Below are 14,957 nucleotides of genomic sequence, written 5' to 3' on the forward strand. Positions count from 1 at the left end.
TCTCATAATGACGAGAGAAAACGTTCTTAAAACTTGTTCTTTGTGTTTGTGTGTGTGTGTGTGTGTGTGTGTGTGTGTGTGTGTGTGTGTGTGTGTGTGTGTGTGTGTGTGTGTGTGTGTGTGTGTGTGTGCGCGTGTGCGCGTTGACGACCCCATGAGGAAACAAGCTTATAAATCAAACAGAATGATGTTTCTTGTGAATGTGAAGTAGTAGAAGGGTTTCTTTGATGGTTGGGGTTAGGGAATGGGGTAGGTAAGGGGAATAGAATTATACAGTTTGTATGGTATAAAATGCATTACGTCTATGGAATGTCCCCACAAAACATGGGAACCAGAGTGTGTGTGTGTGTGTCCGTGTGTGCGTGTGTTGTAATTGTGCTTCTATTCTTATGCTGTTGTGATAATATTTAAAAAAGAATATTACACCTGTACTTTTGCAATTATATCCTTATTTATGTATTTATTTATTGGCAAAACAATTACAAAAATCAAATAAAAAGTTATTTATTGCATTTGAAGCTTAATGCGTATATAAATAATTAAATAGCTATCTGGTCAACTCCTGGTAAAAAAAACTCCTGGTTATGTTACTGTGCAACACTCCGAGGTTTATCTGATCGCCATTTGCGCATGCGCACAAAACAACAAAAAGGTCTTGGAAATAGCAACAGCAGAACACTTCTAGAAAAGGTATAGTGCCAATGATTTTTCTTTTTATAGAATATTAAGTGTTAGCTTTGTGAAATTACCTTTATTTCAATTGTGTCACCTTATAATTTATATCACACTGATTATTTAAGGTAGAGCATTTCAATAAAGTAAAATACAAAAATGTCATATATGGCCATATATGTACTTATATTTTACATAGTATGACATATATCTATACATATATTTGACTTATCTGAGAACACAATATATGCCTGCAACATATATGTACATTTATATGTCCAAACATGTGAAAAAAATATTTGGTTCCATCAATATATGATACCATATATCTGCATATATTACACTATAGTATTGGTTTCTCACATATATGGACAACATTAATTATAAATATGTCACATACATATTTGTTTTCCACATATCTATACATATATTTGGCTTATCTGAGAACACATTTTTATCTGATGCATTTTTAAAGCTGTGGCATATGGTTATGGTACTTTGTGGATGTATTTGTCAAAAATGACAAAGAAAACACTGCATTATTGTATTAAAAATACTATATTATGAAGTCCTGTTAGTTTTGTGATCTAAAGACCCCCCCCCAGGATCACCATCAGACAGGTTTTTGCTTTTATACAGTTTTGACAAACTAACTGCTGCTGGGTCGTCTCAAGTCCTAACAACAGCAAGTAAAAATTATATGGTCAGATCATCTTTAAATATGTAAGTGAGTGTTCAAGAAGATTTGAAATGTATGATCATTATGGGGAATCAACAGCTATTTTAATTACTTTGAACAAAAATGACTGCATTAGTTTACCATCATCAGAAAACTGCCAACTAAGTCTGTGTATATTAACAAACAGTGATAAGTTGATACTGATAATTATGAATAATCACAAATCAATTACATTATTATTTTTATTTTATTTATTTATTTATTTGTGCAGGGATTGGTAAAGTTAATAAATAAATAAATAATAACCTAATGTTATTTTTTGGTTGCTTTTATATCTTTTAGTATAGTGTTTGTTTAGCGAATATACAAATTATTATTATTATTAAATCGTGTTAATGTATTGCTTTATTAATAATAAATAGTCAAAAGAACAAAGAATTTCCTCCACTGCCTATTGAATGCGCCACACCCAGTCCAGTAGGAGGCGCTAATGACCCTTCAGTTGCCAACCGCCACTCAGGCCAAAAGCGCAGAAGAACAAAATGACCGGGAAAATCTGACAGGACTGAGAGAAGAGGATAACAGCACAGCGGGGTTTCAGAAGTAAGTTTAAAATATTAAATATATTTTGCATAAGTTTCTTGCTGTCTAGTTTGTTACAGCCTAATTAGTCATTACTGTTAGGGGAGGTTTGCAAGTTTTTGTCGTAGTAATCGTGTAGCTTGCGGTTTACTATGGTTTGATACTTAATTTTTCTTGGTTGTTTTTGTAAGTATGTCTTAATTTAATGTTATTGCACAATGCACAAAACTGTTCAGAATCTTTCAGTTTATATTATTCTGGTTAACCTAATGAAGCATGTTCTTAAAGGAACAGTGATTAATAAGGCACTTATTTATGCAGTTAATTCATAATTTACAAAATATGATTTGTTTAAAAAAGGCAATACATTTATGTTGCCTAACAGTCACTTGAGAAATAATTCTAGAAAAATAACGTGTACAGACATTTTCACAGACATTGGTAATGTAACTGTTACATCTGCATGTAAATTATATAGATAAAAGCAGCTTTCTGGCAACAGGTGGTGTGCTTTAGTTAATATATTTAAAAGGTTCATATCTAATGCATTTTGACATCCCTTATATTTATCTTTATGTAAGTAGGTATGTTGCTAACTCCGCTGTCGCGGCTGACTTTTTGGTTCCGCTCAACGAAACTCAAGATTTTCTCAGGCGGCGCGCGGTGTTGTGGAAAATAATGTTTCTGTTGGTTTGTTGATGGTGAAATTTCTGAGTTTTAATTCTTAACATCACCGGAAGAAGCATAGGTACCTTCTCGTTTTCAGTCACCACCTTTTATGTTTACCTACTGGCCGTGCGAGCTCGCCAAAGTCTGTTGTTTGTAAAATCATCGCTGTTTTTACTGAAGTTGAGTAAAGACATTCTTGAAATTGTAAAGACATTTAGTTTAGTTGCTAAACTACAAGTGAACGAAATTTTAATAAATTTGAACGACTACCACAGGTGGTTTTACCTCTACCAAAATCTGCTTGAATGGTAAAGAATGGGACGCAGCCGTATAGCCATGTAGTAGATGTCTGTATATATAGACTGAATAAAGAGTGTTATTTGGTGTAATTAGTGGTTTGTTTTTTAATATATCTGACTTTTCAGAAGTAGAATATGTAGAGGATATGGCAAACAGCTTATCCTGAAAGATTCGGGTCAATGTCTTAAAAATTTACAAAGTTATAGCTAAAAACGTCATAATTTTCATGATTCTGTCACACATTTTCTTGAATTTTAATGGAAAAGATGGGACCAAATAAAGTGATGATTTTCGCGTTTCAAATGGCCAGTATTTTGTTATTCTTTAACCCATATACATGATCTTGGTCTCATTTAAAAGCTTTTTTCAAGCTCTTTCTATCTGAACAACTCGTTTTAGCATTTAACCATTTTGAAAATTTTAGCAACATACCTAATGTAAGAGTTATACTTTTATTTTAGTGAGAGGGTTATGTTTGTGTTTAAGCAGACATTGCAAGCAGGCCAAGCACTTATGCCTGACATGGCTGGAGTCAATACTACCTCACCAAAATTACAACTAATGTTTGGCTCAAACCTTGCCTAATCGCAGTGTTTTTCCCTTTTATTATTTCTCTTTTTGTAGGCCCATCAGAGTGATTTTCTGAGTTCTTTCACATATGCTGTATGGTAAGAGTGAATTTCTGCCAGTTGATACCGGTGACAGGTGTTAATTAAGTTTATCTTTGTATTTTTTTATTAAAGGTCAGCGAATGGATGGATTATCCAGTCACGGTACATAATGAAAGGTAAATGGCAATTAATTAAGTAATGTACTAAATGTATAAACTGTAGTGTGTTCAGTAGCTACTAATTACATTACCTCTATCACTCTCTCTAAAAGACTTGACTGAGTTAGAAGAAGCTGAGCGACTCTTCAGAGTGAAGATGTTATGGTAATGTAAATCTTACGATTTTATATTGTAGTTATATATAATATATCAGAGACAGCACGTCATTTTAACCCTGTTTTATGGTTAAAGGGGTTTTGCACCCTAAAGGCGCTTTTCCATTGCATAGTACCCTACAGGTAAGGTCGAGTCAGCTTACTTTACTTTGGCTTGGTTAGCTTTTCCATTGAGTTTAGCAACACTACAGAGTGGGAGGGATTATAGGGGTGTCAAATGTATATAGCACGACATTCGTTGCTCGACTTATCGAGGCTGTTTTCTAAGATGGCTCCTGTCTGTATACGTGTAATGTACTGTCTTTATAAAGGATCTTCTTATTAGGGCTGTCACTTTTGAGAAAAATCAAGCACACACATCCCGCGCTTGAGCGTGTTTCTGAAAAGTAATTGTCACTGACAACAAGCACACATACATAACCTATGTATGTGCGTGTGCATATACATTAACCCTGCGCGTGCTGTTTGCTTGACCGTTTTTAATGATAGAGAGCACAAACCATTGATATTTGAGAAATAAAACTTACCGCTGAGTTAAGCAGATCTTACTTCACTTGTCTATGTGACATGCGACAGTCAGCACATGATCATTTTAAATCAGTTTACAAGACAAATGCTGTTGTTGTTTAATATAAAGTTTACATCAGAGCTTTGAACCTGATTTTTTTTCCCAATTGGTTCGTTCCGAACAGAAACAGTATTTTAAAGTTTCCGGTTTTTGGTTCAACCCTAAAGTTGACGTTCCTGAACCGGTTAGAACAAAAAAAATAAAGTTCCCGAACCGGTTAATAATGTTCCATGTCAGCTGTGGGACATAAAAATAAGTAGGCTGATCATTAGGACATTATTGTTTTCGCCAAATGTATTTTATACATCAAGAGTTCTGATCTTTGAAAGGCATAGGGATAATCATGTTTGACTGGAGATAGGGCTGTCACTTTTGAGAGAAATCAAATTCGAACGGATATCGAATATCATGCAATGTATCCGAATATATTTGAATATCTAGGTGCCCCTCGCGGGCATAAAAAAAAAACACCATAATGGAGATTCAATCACACATTTATTAACAGTGACAGTCATAAACAGGACTGTCTGAATTATTATTTTTTACTTTTAAAACAGCAGGTTATCAACTTATGAATAACAACTTGTATGAAAAAAAACTATTTTAGAACAGGTACAGACAATAACTTAAACTGCAGCAGTAAGCCCAAACGAAATTCGCACCCGCAGATTTCGGCGGAAAACTCCGACGCGCGTCATTGACAAGCAAACATATCCCGCGCTTGAGCGTGTTTGTGAGAAGTAATATCTTTGACAACAAGCACACATACATAGCCTATCCCACGCGTTTGTGAGCCGTCATTGACAAGTACATTAACCCTGCGCGTGCTGTTTGCTTGACCGGTTTTAATGATAGTGCACAAACCCTTTGATATTTGAGAAAAAATTTACTTACCGCTAAGTTAAGCAGATCTCACTTGACTCTGTTGTCTATGTGACGCGCGACAGTCAGCACATAATCATTTCAAATCCGTTTACAAGACAAATGCTGTTGTTGTTTAATATAAAGTTTACATTGCGTTGTAAAAATGATGAAATTATCTTCATACATGCTAATTTCATAATGTGAACGTATTAGCACAAGCTTTTTATTCTGCTATAATATTTAATATTAACAATAATATGTCATTTTATATACAAACTATAATTCTATATTGACATGCACATTAGGTTCATGTTGGTCCAATTTGATTCCCTCTCTTGCGCACAGTTGCTGTCGTCGGTCTCACTCTCAGCCTCCTTCCTATTACGAGGTGTTACTTAAAATGCGCTACACATGGTATTTTAAAAACCGGATGGTTTATTTATAGTTCGAATACGGATATTTCATGTCATGTTCGAATGCATATTCGAATATCGAATAAAAAGTGACAGCCCTAATTGGAGTTGGGCCGGACACATTCAAATGCATGTGCTTCAGTGTGTACAGAATTTTTTTTTTTATTTTAGTGCCTTTTTGCGGTTAAATTGTTTAAAATCACTTATAAAACGGTTAGTTCCAATCCTTGATTCTGATTGGTCAATAGGTGTGCTTTATTCATGATAAAACACTGCTATGACCACTTCACCCAACGGTTCTATTTAATATCACTGCGCACTTAGCAACACCCTTAGCAACACATAAACATATAATGAGACAAAGTCTGAGAACCGTTTGTTGTTTTTATTTGAGCTTTCATGTTGTTGTTTGCAGTCAGGGACTATTTTTTCTAGCCGAAGGAATGCTTTTATTGATTTAACTTCATGAAAGTTGCACTAATATTTTTTTTACTTTAATATATTGTGTGGTAAGCTTCGCGTCGTGCCTAACAACGCCCTTCAGCAGTTACTTATTCACGATACAGCACAGCCTCTCGTACCTTATTGCTTACTTAAGTGTTAACATTTGCAAGCCTTTGAGCGCGTGCAAATGATCAACTTTCACCCTATTTAAATTTGCATATTAATCCGCAAATCGCATGCGAGCTGAACTGTGGGTCGTGATCTGTACAGATCACTGACCAACTGCGATCCGTTACACCACTAACTAGTATTAAAAATAAACAAACAAACATCTTGAGATACTTGATAGCCTACAATATTTACCTCTTATGATTGAGCATTAGAGACTTGGGCTTGAGTAGGCTACCTGCTGGTGGCAAGCTTCTCATTTCTCTGAGCCAACGATGACCGGAAGTGAACTTCACAGAGTCAAATTGCACAGAAATCTTGTCAGAGAACTGAAAAAATAACGTTATTAACCGGTTACCATTATTTTCAATTAACGGTTCTGTTCTGGAACATATATTTTTGGAAAGTTTCTGGTTTCGTTTCTGTTCCTTGCAAAACATCAAAAGTTTCTGGTTTTCGTTCCTTGAACCGGTTCAAAGCCTTGGTTTACATTGCGTTGTAAAAAAGATGATGAAATTCTTCATACATGCTAATTTCACAACGAAAATGTATTAAAGGGATAATCCACTTTTTTGGAAAATATGCTCATTTTCCAGCTCCCCTAGAGTTAAATATTTGAGTCAATCCAATCCATTGAATCTGATCAGACCATTAGCATTGTGCTAAAAAATAACCAAAGAGTTTCAATATTTTTCCTATTTAAAACTTGACTCTTCTGTAATTACATTGTGTACTAAGACCGACGGAAATTAAAAGTTGCAATTTTCTAGGCAGATATGGTTAGAACTATACTCTCATTCTGACGTAAGAATCAGTGACTTTGCTGATGTAACATGGCTGCAGCAGGCGTAGTGATATTACGCACTGCCCGAAAATAGTCCCCTGCCATTGAAAGTAACCAAGGGGACTATTTCCGGGCAGTGTGTAATATCACTACGCCTGCTGCAGCCATGTTACATCAGCAAATTCACTGATTATTACGCCAGTTTGAGAGTATATTTTCTCTGTAAGAATCAAATGTTTAACTGAAAAGCTGAAAAATTAGCATATTTTCAAAAAAAAGTGGAATGTCCCTTTAACACAAGCTTTTTATTCTGCTATAACACTACAATAATATATGTAATTTTATATACAAACTATAATTCTATCTGGTTCGTGTTGGTCCAATTTAATTCAGAGCACTTGTTTGGTTTGGTGTTTTCATTTTCATTGTAAGCCTTTAAAAAGTAATTATTTTAGATGCAATATTTACGGCTTAAATTCTCTTATATATTTTTTTCAAAATATTTAAAATCATTCTGCAGAATTCTCCAAAAAATTTCCACAGAAAAAGCAAAAAAAGTTTGCATACCGACTTACACTGTTCTCTTTGCTTTTTAATTTTAATGAAACACAGCTGACTAAAACATAAAGAATTTAAAATATTCAATACTGTCCCTTTTGTTAGTCGCCACCTGTACGCCTCTAGTGGACATTTAATCTAAAGCTGCAACGATGTGTACCCGGAGTAACTTATTTCAGGGTATGCAGAAATTTAGGAATAGGCATGTATCACGAGTGAGCCTGGGTTGCTCTAAAGCCTATGTTATAGTTGTGCGTAAGGTCTACACCGTAGCCATGCTGTAGGTTATCTGTAGCCTGATGTGCACCACACCAAAATGTTAACAGCGCGTCAGTTCTACGCGGACCGCAAGCACTGTGATTGATCCACTACAACCCCTCCTGTCAGATATAAAAAACATGTGTCGTAGGTATTTCCGTTTGCGACGGTGAGAAAAAGATTGGCCAAGTTGAGGAGGGTTTTAACTCAAACTGCACCAAAAGTTGCATATTTTTTTCCATCACTGCTGGTCTTCTCAAAACATACACAACAAGCTGCTTCTTCTTTTTCGTTTGTGAGTTAACTGAGTAAGCTGCTGCTTCTTTTGCGGTTGAGATGCTTCTGTGGTTTTAGCGAGGATACTGCCCACCAGGAATCTGTGCTTGTGTTTGGGCGTTGACGCAGATTTATATATGAAAACCAACTAGGGCTGGGACAACGCGTCGACGTAATCGACCACATCGACGCAAAAAATACGTAGACGCAAAATATGCGCGTCGATTCATCAGACCCAAAAGGCGGCGCCGTAGAATAGTAGCAACGCGAGTGGCTTCAGTCCATGCCGGTTTCACACAGCAAGTGTGAGCAGTACGTGCGGCGCGTGTTTTTTTCACCGCCCATGTTAACAAGCATGCACCCTGCAGCATGAGCAGCGCGAGCTCGCAGCTCTGTAGCAACAGTGCTGCAAATTTTCTGCGTGGGTTCTGCTGCACTGCTCACGCTCAATTATGTAAAAGTGCTTTGTTTATGGTTTAAATGCTCGTGGATTGACGCGAAAAAGTGTCATTTTACCATAAAATCATGAATGTGAAGTGTGTTTTAACAATCATGATTTTGAGCAATTTAACAGAAAGCAATGAAATATGTCACTGTTGCTAAAAGACTGCACTTTCATTCACTCTATGTCCAGCAGTAAATGAGTCCTAATCTATCTTAACAAACTTAAGAGAAAGAGATTTAATAATATATGTGCTTCTTAAGTCTATTATTGTGTTTATATCTGTCATTAAATGGACTAGAACAGCACGAAAACAATGTGGATTAAACAAATAAAAGTTACACTGACCATCAAAAGGCACATTAAAGAGGTTTTTCTCATAAATGCATGTAAAATAAAGTAATTTGAACTTGAGATTTTTATACTGTTACTAAACTGCACAGTATGAGCTGCAAACGCTTTACTGAATGCTACCTCTGACTAAGAATGCATTATTTTGCACTTGAAATGAAATTTTAAGAGCAATGAACATATATTGAAATGTTTACATTCAGATATGTAAATCAACATGTATAAATTGCTATTAGTTTATTAATGGGGAGATAATCGAGAATCGAATCGAAGTCGAATTGGACTGATAAAATGAAACGTTAGATTAATCGATGCATCGAAAAAAAATAATCGCTAGATTAATCGTTTAAAAAAGAATTGTTTATCCCAGCCCTAAAACCAACACATAGCCTATGCTAAAGGACGTACGCAAAACTATAATTAGCCCTTAAGCATCACCTATTCTTTTAAGAAATGTTTCTTTAAAGGGATCATGACAAATATTTTGTTCTTTGAGGTCCACATTATTTTTGCCCAAAAATTTCCACAAGTTTTCACAAAATAAGGAGATTGTAAAGAAATGCTAGTTTTTTTATGCTTGTTACTTAAATGTTACTTATTTTATGCAAAACTTTTTTAGAGGCCTGCCAAAAGATCCACCCAAAAGTGCCAGTTAAGGTGTAATAAGAGTGCATTGCAGACACCTTGAAGTACGTTCCTCATCGTGATTCAAGAGTGAGTCACCCCCCAGAATTATGACAGAATTATAAAAAAAAAGTTATACATTTTTTTTTTGAATAATAACACATTAGTTAAATCAAAGATGCAAAAATGCATAACAAAAATACAGTTTTATTTCAGTTTACAAAAACGAGATGACTGAAAGTGCATATTCGTTATTTTAAAAAGGAACAATGTTTTGTTTTTATTGTGAGTGTACACACCGTTGAATGTCTTAATCCTATCCATGTGACCAAAAATAAGTATTTAAGCAGTGGCGACCGGTGACTTCTCTTCAAAAATATGTGTTTGTTACGTTATGTGAACCATGTGCATCATGCGTCTTGTTAAAATAAGTGCCTCCTGCACACATGTCGAAACGCTTACTTAACAATAACTCTGATTACACATGAGATTAAGTTTCTGACAAACAAGAGCGTCTCTTTTATCATAAACCCTTTAGACACGTGTGCACTTATTTTGACAAGAACCATAATGCACATACATTCACATGATGCGCAGAACAAACATTTTGAAACGACGAATCACACACATAACCGGCTACATACATGTGACATGCTTCGCATCGTGCGCCCTCGAAAAAGTCGTCACCAGCCGCCACTGATTTTATGTAGTCTCTGCTGTTAAAACGTCAGAGTCTGTGAACGCGTCGGAGCCTCACACAAAAATAATATCAGTTATAGTATTGACATTACAATTTAATTATTAAAGGCTTCACAGTCACACACGTTTAACAATCAGTAGTGTGAGCTAGACCTGTTTGAGTCGTGACTCACTCGGATCTTTCACCCGGATCTTTAAATTAACTCATGAGTCGCGAGTCTCTAGTATCATTAACCCGGATCAGTTGAGTCCTACTACAATTCAATGTAAAACCATAAACTGCCCCACCTCATACACAAACCTCTTTCAACATTAATAATGAGACTTCGCTCGCTCTACAGATCCACTCGTAACGGGCTGATCGCGCGAGAACTGACCCGAGATTCTCACTCAGAGCCAGAAACATTGCAAACTCGAGAGACCTGCTGATCCGCGAGAGCCGCAAACTGACCTGAGATTCTCACTCGGAGCCGGAAACAATACGGACTCAAGAGACCTGTGAATCTGCTCTGACTCGAGAATCTCTCAGCTCGTAACCGGCTGATCCACACAAACTGTCTTTCGGGTGGCTACATAATCAGGACACAGTTTTTTTCTATATTTTCTCTGTATTATTATGCAATTATTATTATTAAGCCTTTTTTAATGGTCCACCATACACAGCAAACCTAAAACCTATAAGCATGTTATTTCAGAAGTAAAAGGCTTTTGTTGTGGATTTGCTTTTGAGGAGACTTCAGTCGCTCTATAGATCCACTAACCGGTTCCAGTTGATCCGCGCGAATCTGCCGGTTAGTGGATCTGTAGAGCGAGTGAGGTCTCATGAGTCCAATGGTCTGCGAGTCTGCAATGTTTCCAGCTCTGAGAATCTCAAGTCGCGTGGATTAGCCGGTTACAAGTGGGTCTGTACTGAGTTTCCTTGGCGATTAAGCAATACTGACTCAAGTGACTCACACAACCCGGATCACTTTAGTGAGTGACTCACAATAACCCGGATCCTTAAAAGGAATCGAGTTTGCCAGGCACCAACTCCTCACGCTGGCCAACACATTTTTGGTGCATGTGAAACATGATGCTTAAAGGCAGGGTAGGCAGGAATTATCTAAAAAACTTTTTTACAAATGTGTTTAAACTGTCTTTTAGAGCTGCAAATTTCGACTATTTTTTCAACCGATTAGTCTATCGATTATTTTTTCGATTAATCGAATAGTCTAAAGATTTTTTTTACAAATAATAAATGTAACATCTGCTATTAATGCCAACATTTTATTGAAGCATTTTCTCAATTAAACAAATACACAAACAGTGCCAGTGCCAAGGAAAATATAACAAATCACATAAAAACAAGTCCAACATTAATTCAGCCTAACATAAACAGTGCTAAAGGGGCATTATTCACCTTAAACAAATAAAATATATTAATATTAAAGAAGTAAAATAAAAATAAATCAAACTGAATAATAACTCCTTATTAATATAAAAACATGTCCCGCTTTTTATCGTTCCAGCCCTAGTGCTAATCATAAACTAATGAAGAGTCATCCTTAACTACAAAATGACTCACATGAAATCATTGTTTATTAATACATTAACTAAAAAACATGTCATGTTGTACTTAATGATGACTCTTCATTAGTTTATGATTAGTACATGCATTTACTCAGCATTAGTTCAGACTGAAGTAAAAATAAGTTCATTGTGATTCATGAACCCTTATTATAAAATGTAACCATTATATTATTACTGTTAATATTATTACTATCAGTAGTAACGTTACTGCATTCTCATTTAGCATCAACTTTAACATTTAACTTTTCTTAAGTCTCGGGTAAATACAAATTTAGTTAGCATGATCTTCTAATATTTTATTACGCTGCTGTTACTTTAAATAAACGCATGTCAGGAATACCTAACGAGACGAGCTTTTATAATATCTGCGCACATAGCAAAAAAATAAGCTATGGGAACTCCGCGCTGCCAGCTGGCTTTCAGTGCACGCGGGCACATGCCTACCTCAGTGTAACACAGTAACTTATTATTTCATAACTTCTTAATATAAAAAGTTAAACATGTCCCGCTCTTTATTTACTGTTTCAACACACTGCCCAGACCTTGATGCAATGTCGTGTCTGTCAGGCGTCTCGCAGCTCGTATTAAACTAAGATGTAAACACAGCTGTATTAAGCACCATACATGCCTGCATTGATTCTATTGTTGTATAAAAACTTACAGTAAAAATTCAAATACTTACGCTGCCGTCGCGTCATTCTGAGGTCGGAGAGCTCCAGGTTGTTTTCTTTTAAGATGATCATGCACAGATGTTGCGCTGCTGTGGTATGCCATTTCAGTTTTACACAGTATGTGTTTTATTTGGTCTCTGCTTAAAGTATTCCCACACTTTTGATCACGTTCTGGCTGTTTGGTATAACACTTGTATTATCCGGTCGGAGCTGAAGCCGCCTTCATTTGAAAACGTAAACAATGCGACGCATCGATGCATTTCCGGCAAATCGACGTAATTACGTAATCGACGTAATCGACTACGTCGACGCGTCGTTCCAGCCCTACTGTCTTTATATACAAATACATAATTAAAATGAAAGTACTCTGAAAAAGAGAGTATAAAACTCAAGTGTCTGTAGACCTCTCACGACTGTTTTAAACACAGCTCATTATTTCCATTCGGGACGAAACAAATGATTAGCTTGCGCGAATATCACTCTCTCTCGCTACCATGGCACCACCCGTTGCTATGGGATCTGCCCAGACATGCGCACACCCGATTGATTTGAACGTGCACGAGGCACTCTAGAATGAGCACAAGCATGGCAGAGAAAGTGCATTCAGAACTCTCAGAAAGTGAATTCAGAACTCACAGTACCTGCATATCCAGTCAGCGAAGGCAAACAAGGCAAAAAGGGAATAAACGAAGCAATCAAATGAGAGTAAATATCACGTGGCTTTTCCTCGAGTCGACGATGCGACGTAGCGGTATTGTCTGCGGAGTGTAGTCCTCATCAGAGTCAACAATGCTTTCATCACGGAAACTCTTCCATACAAAACACTGGCTTAATAGTGAGTACTAGAAGGCATCCTATCTGTTTATATTCCTACTGATAAAGTTAGGTGTATTATTACATGTGATTGTGACATGATGTTACTACATGCACCGCGCTCCTTCCTCTCCGCTTGTCTGAGGTAAATCCTTCTCCCAGCAAAGCTGTCGCTGTCCGCGCGTTCATGTGTTTTGGGGGCGTGGCTTTAGAAGAAACCCAGAAGGGAGGGGGTTGAGTGAATGGAAAAATGAGCTGTGTTTAAAACAGTGGTGAGAGGTCTACAGACACTCGATTTTTGTACTCTCTTTTTCAGAGTACTTTCATTTTACTTATGTATTGATATATAAAGACAGTTTAAACAAATTTATAAAAAAGTTTTTTTAGATAATTCCTGCCTATCCTGCCTTTAACAAAGATACTGGAACAGGAGCTAACTATAAAGCCTTGCTTGCATAATAAATTATAGATGAGCAAATTGTTTCATTGTAAAGATGAAAACATTTGCATTTGTGTTCACTGACAGATGTACATTTCTCTTGTTTAAAGGAAATTCATTTTGGTTAGACGTTTATTTGTCATTTTTAATGAATGCCATACAAATCTGTTTTAATTTGTAATTGTGTAAATGTAAAAAAAAATTATTACAGTTTTATAGCTACTTACATTTTATAAAATATATTGTTTCTGAATACCAAAAAACTTGAAAAGATTAGCTAATATTTTATAGATTATAATAGCTGTTTTGATTTAAGATTTTATATTTGTCGTACTCATTGCACTGTACCTTATAAATTTTATTCTATTTACTTTACAGATGGGGCATGAAGACACAGGCCATGGACAGTGCTAGTTTTCAGCACTCACATCCCACACACACTCACACACAAATGTATAAAGTTCTCACTGATTCAATGTTTTTGTTAAAGCTAGTTATGTTTTGCTGTCAATTTATATTTTATTGTCGTAAGTATTATGTTATTAAGTATTATGTTACATTTTATATCATTTTGATCTGTTAATGAGTAACGTTGCACCTGGAATGTTATCATTTAATAAAATTATGTTAAAAGAGAATGAAGGATCACTGCTAAGCTCATTTTTTAAAAGAAATGTTGGTAGCAAGAACGTTGTGGGAGCAATGTTAAGCAAACTGGACATTTTAACGTTACAAATGAATGTTTGTAGAATGTTATATTTTTAATTAAATTTAGGTGGTAAGAACGTTGTAGGAACGTTATGCTAACCATAAAATAACGTTCTAGCAACGTTAAGCAAACTGGACATTTTAACGTTTTTAGAACGTTCCAAACAAACGTTTGTGGGACGTTATATTTTTAATGAAATTTAGGTGGTAAGAACGTTGTAGGAACGTTATGCTAACCATAAAATAACGTTCTAGCAACGTTAAGCAAACTGGACATTTCAACGTTCTTAGAACGTTCCAAGTAAACGTTTGTAGAACGTTATATTTTTAGTGAAATTTAGGTTGTAAGAACGTTGTAGGAACGTTATGCTAACCATAAAATAACGTTCTAGCAACGTTAAGCAAACTGGACATTTTAACGTTTTTGGAACATTCCAAATAACGTTCCCACAACCAAAACG

At 35.8% G+C, this 14,957-nt stretch overlaps 1 protein-coding gene and 1 long non-coding RNA gene across 4 annotated transcripts in view; one reads left to right on the forward strand and one right to left on the reverse strand.

Annotated features, from left to right (window-relative positions):
• The window catches only part of LOC129453072 (sialoadhesin-like), a 205,736-nt gene that overhangs the window by 111,985 nt on the left and 78,794 nt on the right, over window positions 1–14,957 (reverse strand). The window lies entirely within an intron of this gene.
• On the forward strand, window positions 343–14,448 carry LOC129427880 (uncharacterized). Its single transcript, XR_012365712.1, has 5 exons — window positions 343–1,954; window positions 3,527–3,570; window positions 3,646–3,689; window positions 3,785–3,836; window positions 14,167–14,448. It is a non-coding gene; the product is annotated as an uncharacterized lncRNA (long non-coding RNA).

This window comes from Misgurnus anguillicaudatus, chromosome 23, assembly GCF_027580225.2.
Source record: "Misgurnus anguillicaudatus chromosome 23, ASM2758022v2, whole genome shotgun sequence".
NCBI lineage: Eukaryota > Metazoa > Chordata > Actinopteri > Cypriniformes > Cobitidae > Misgurnus > Misgurnus anguillicaudatus.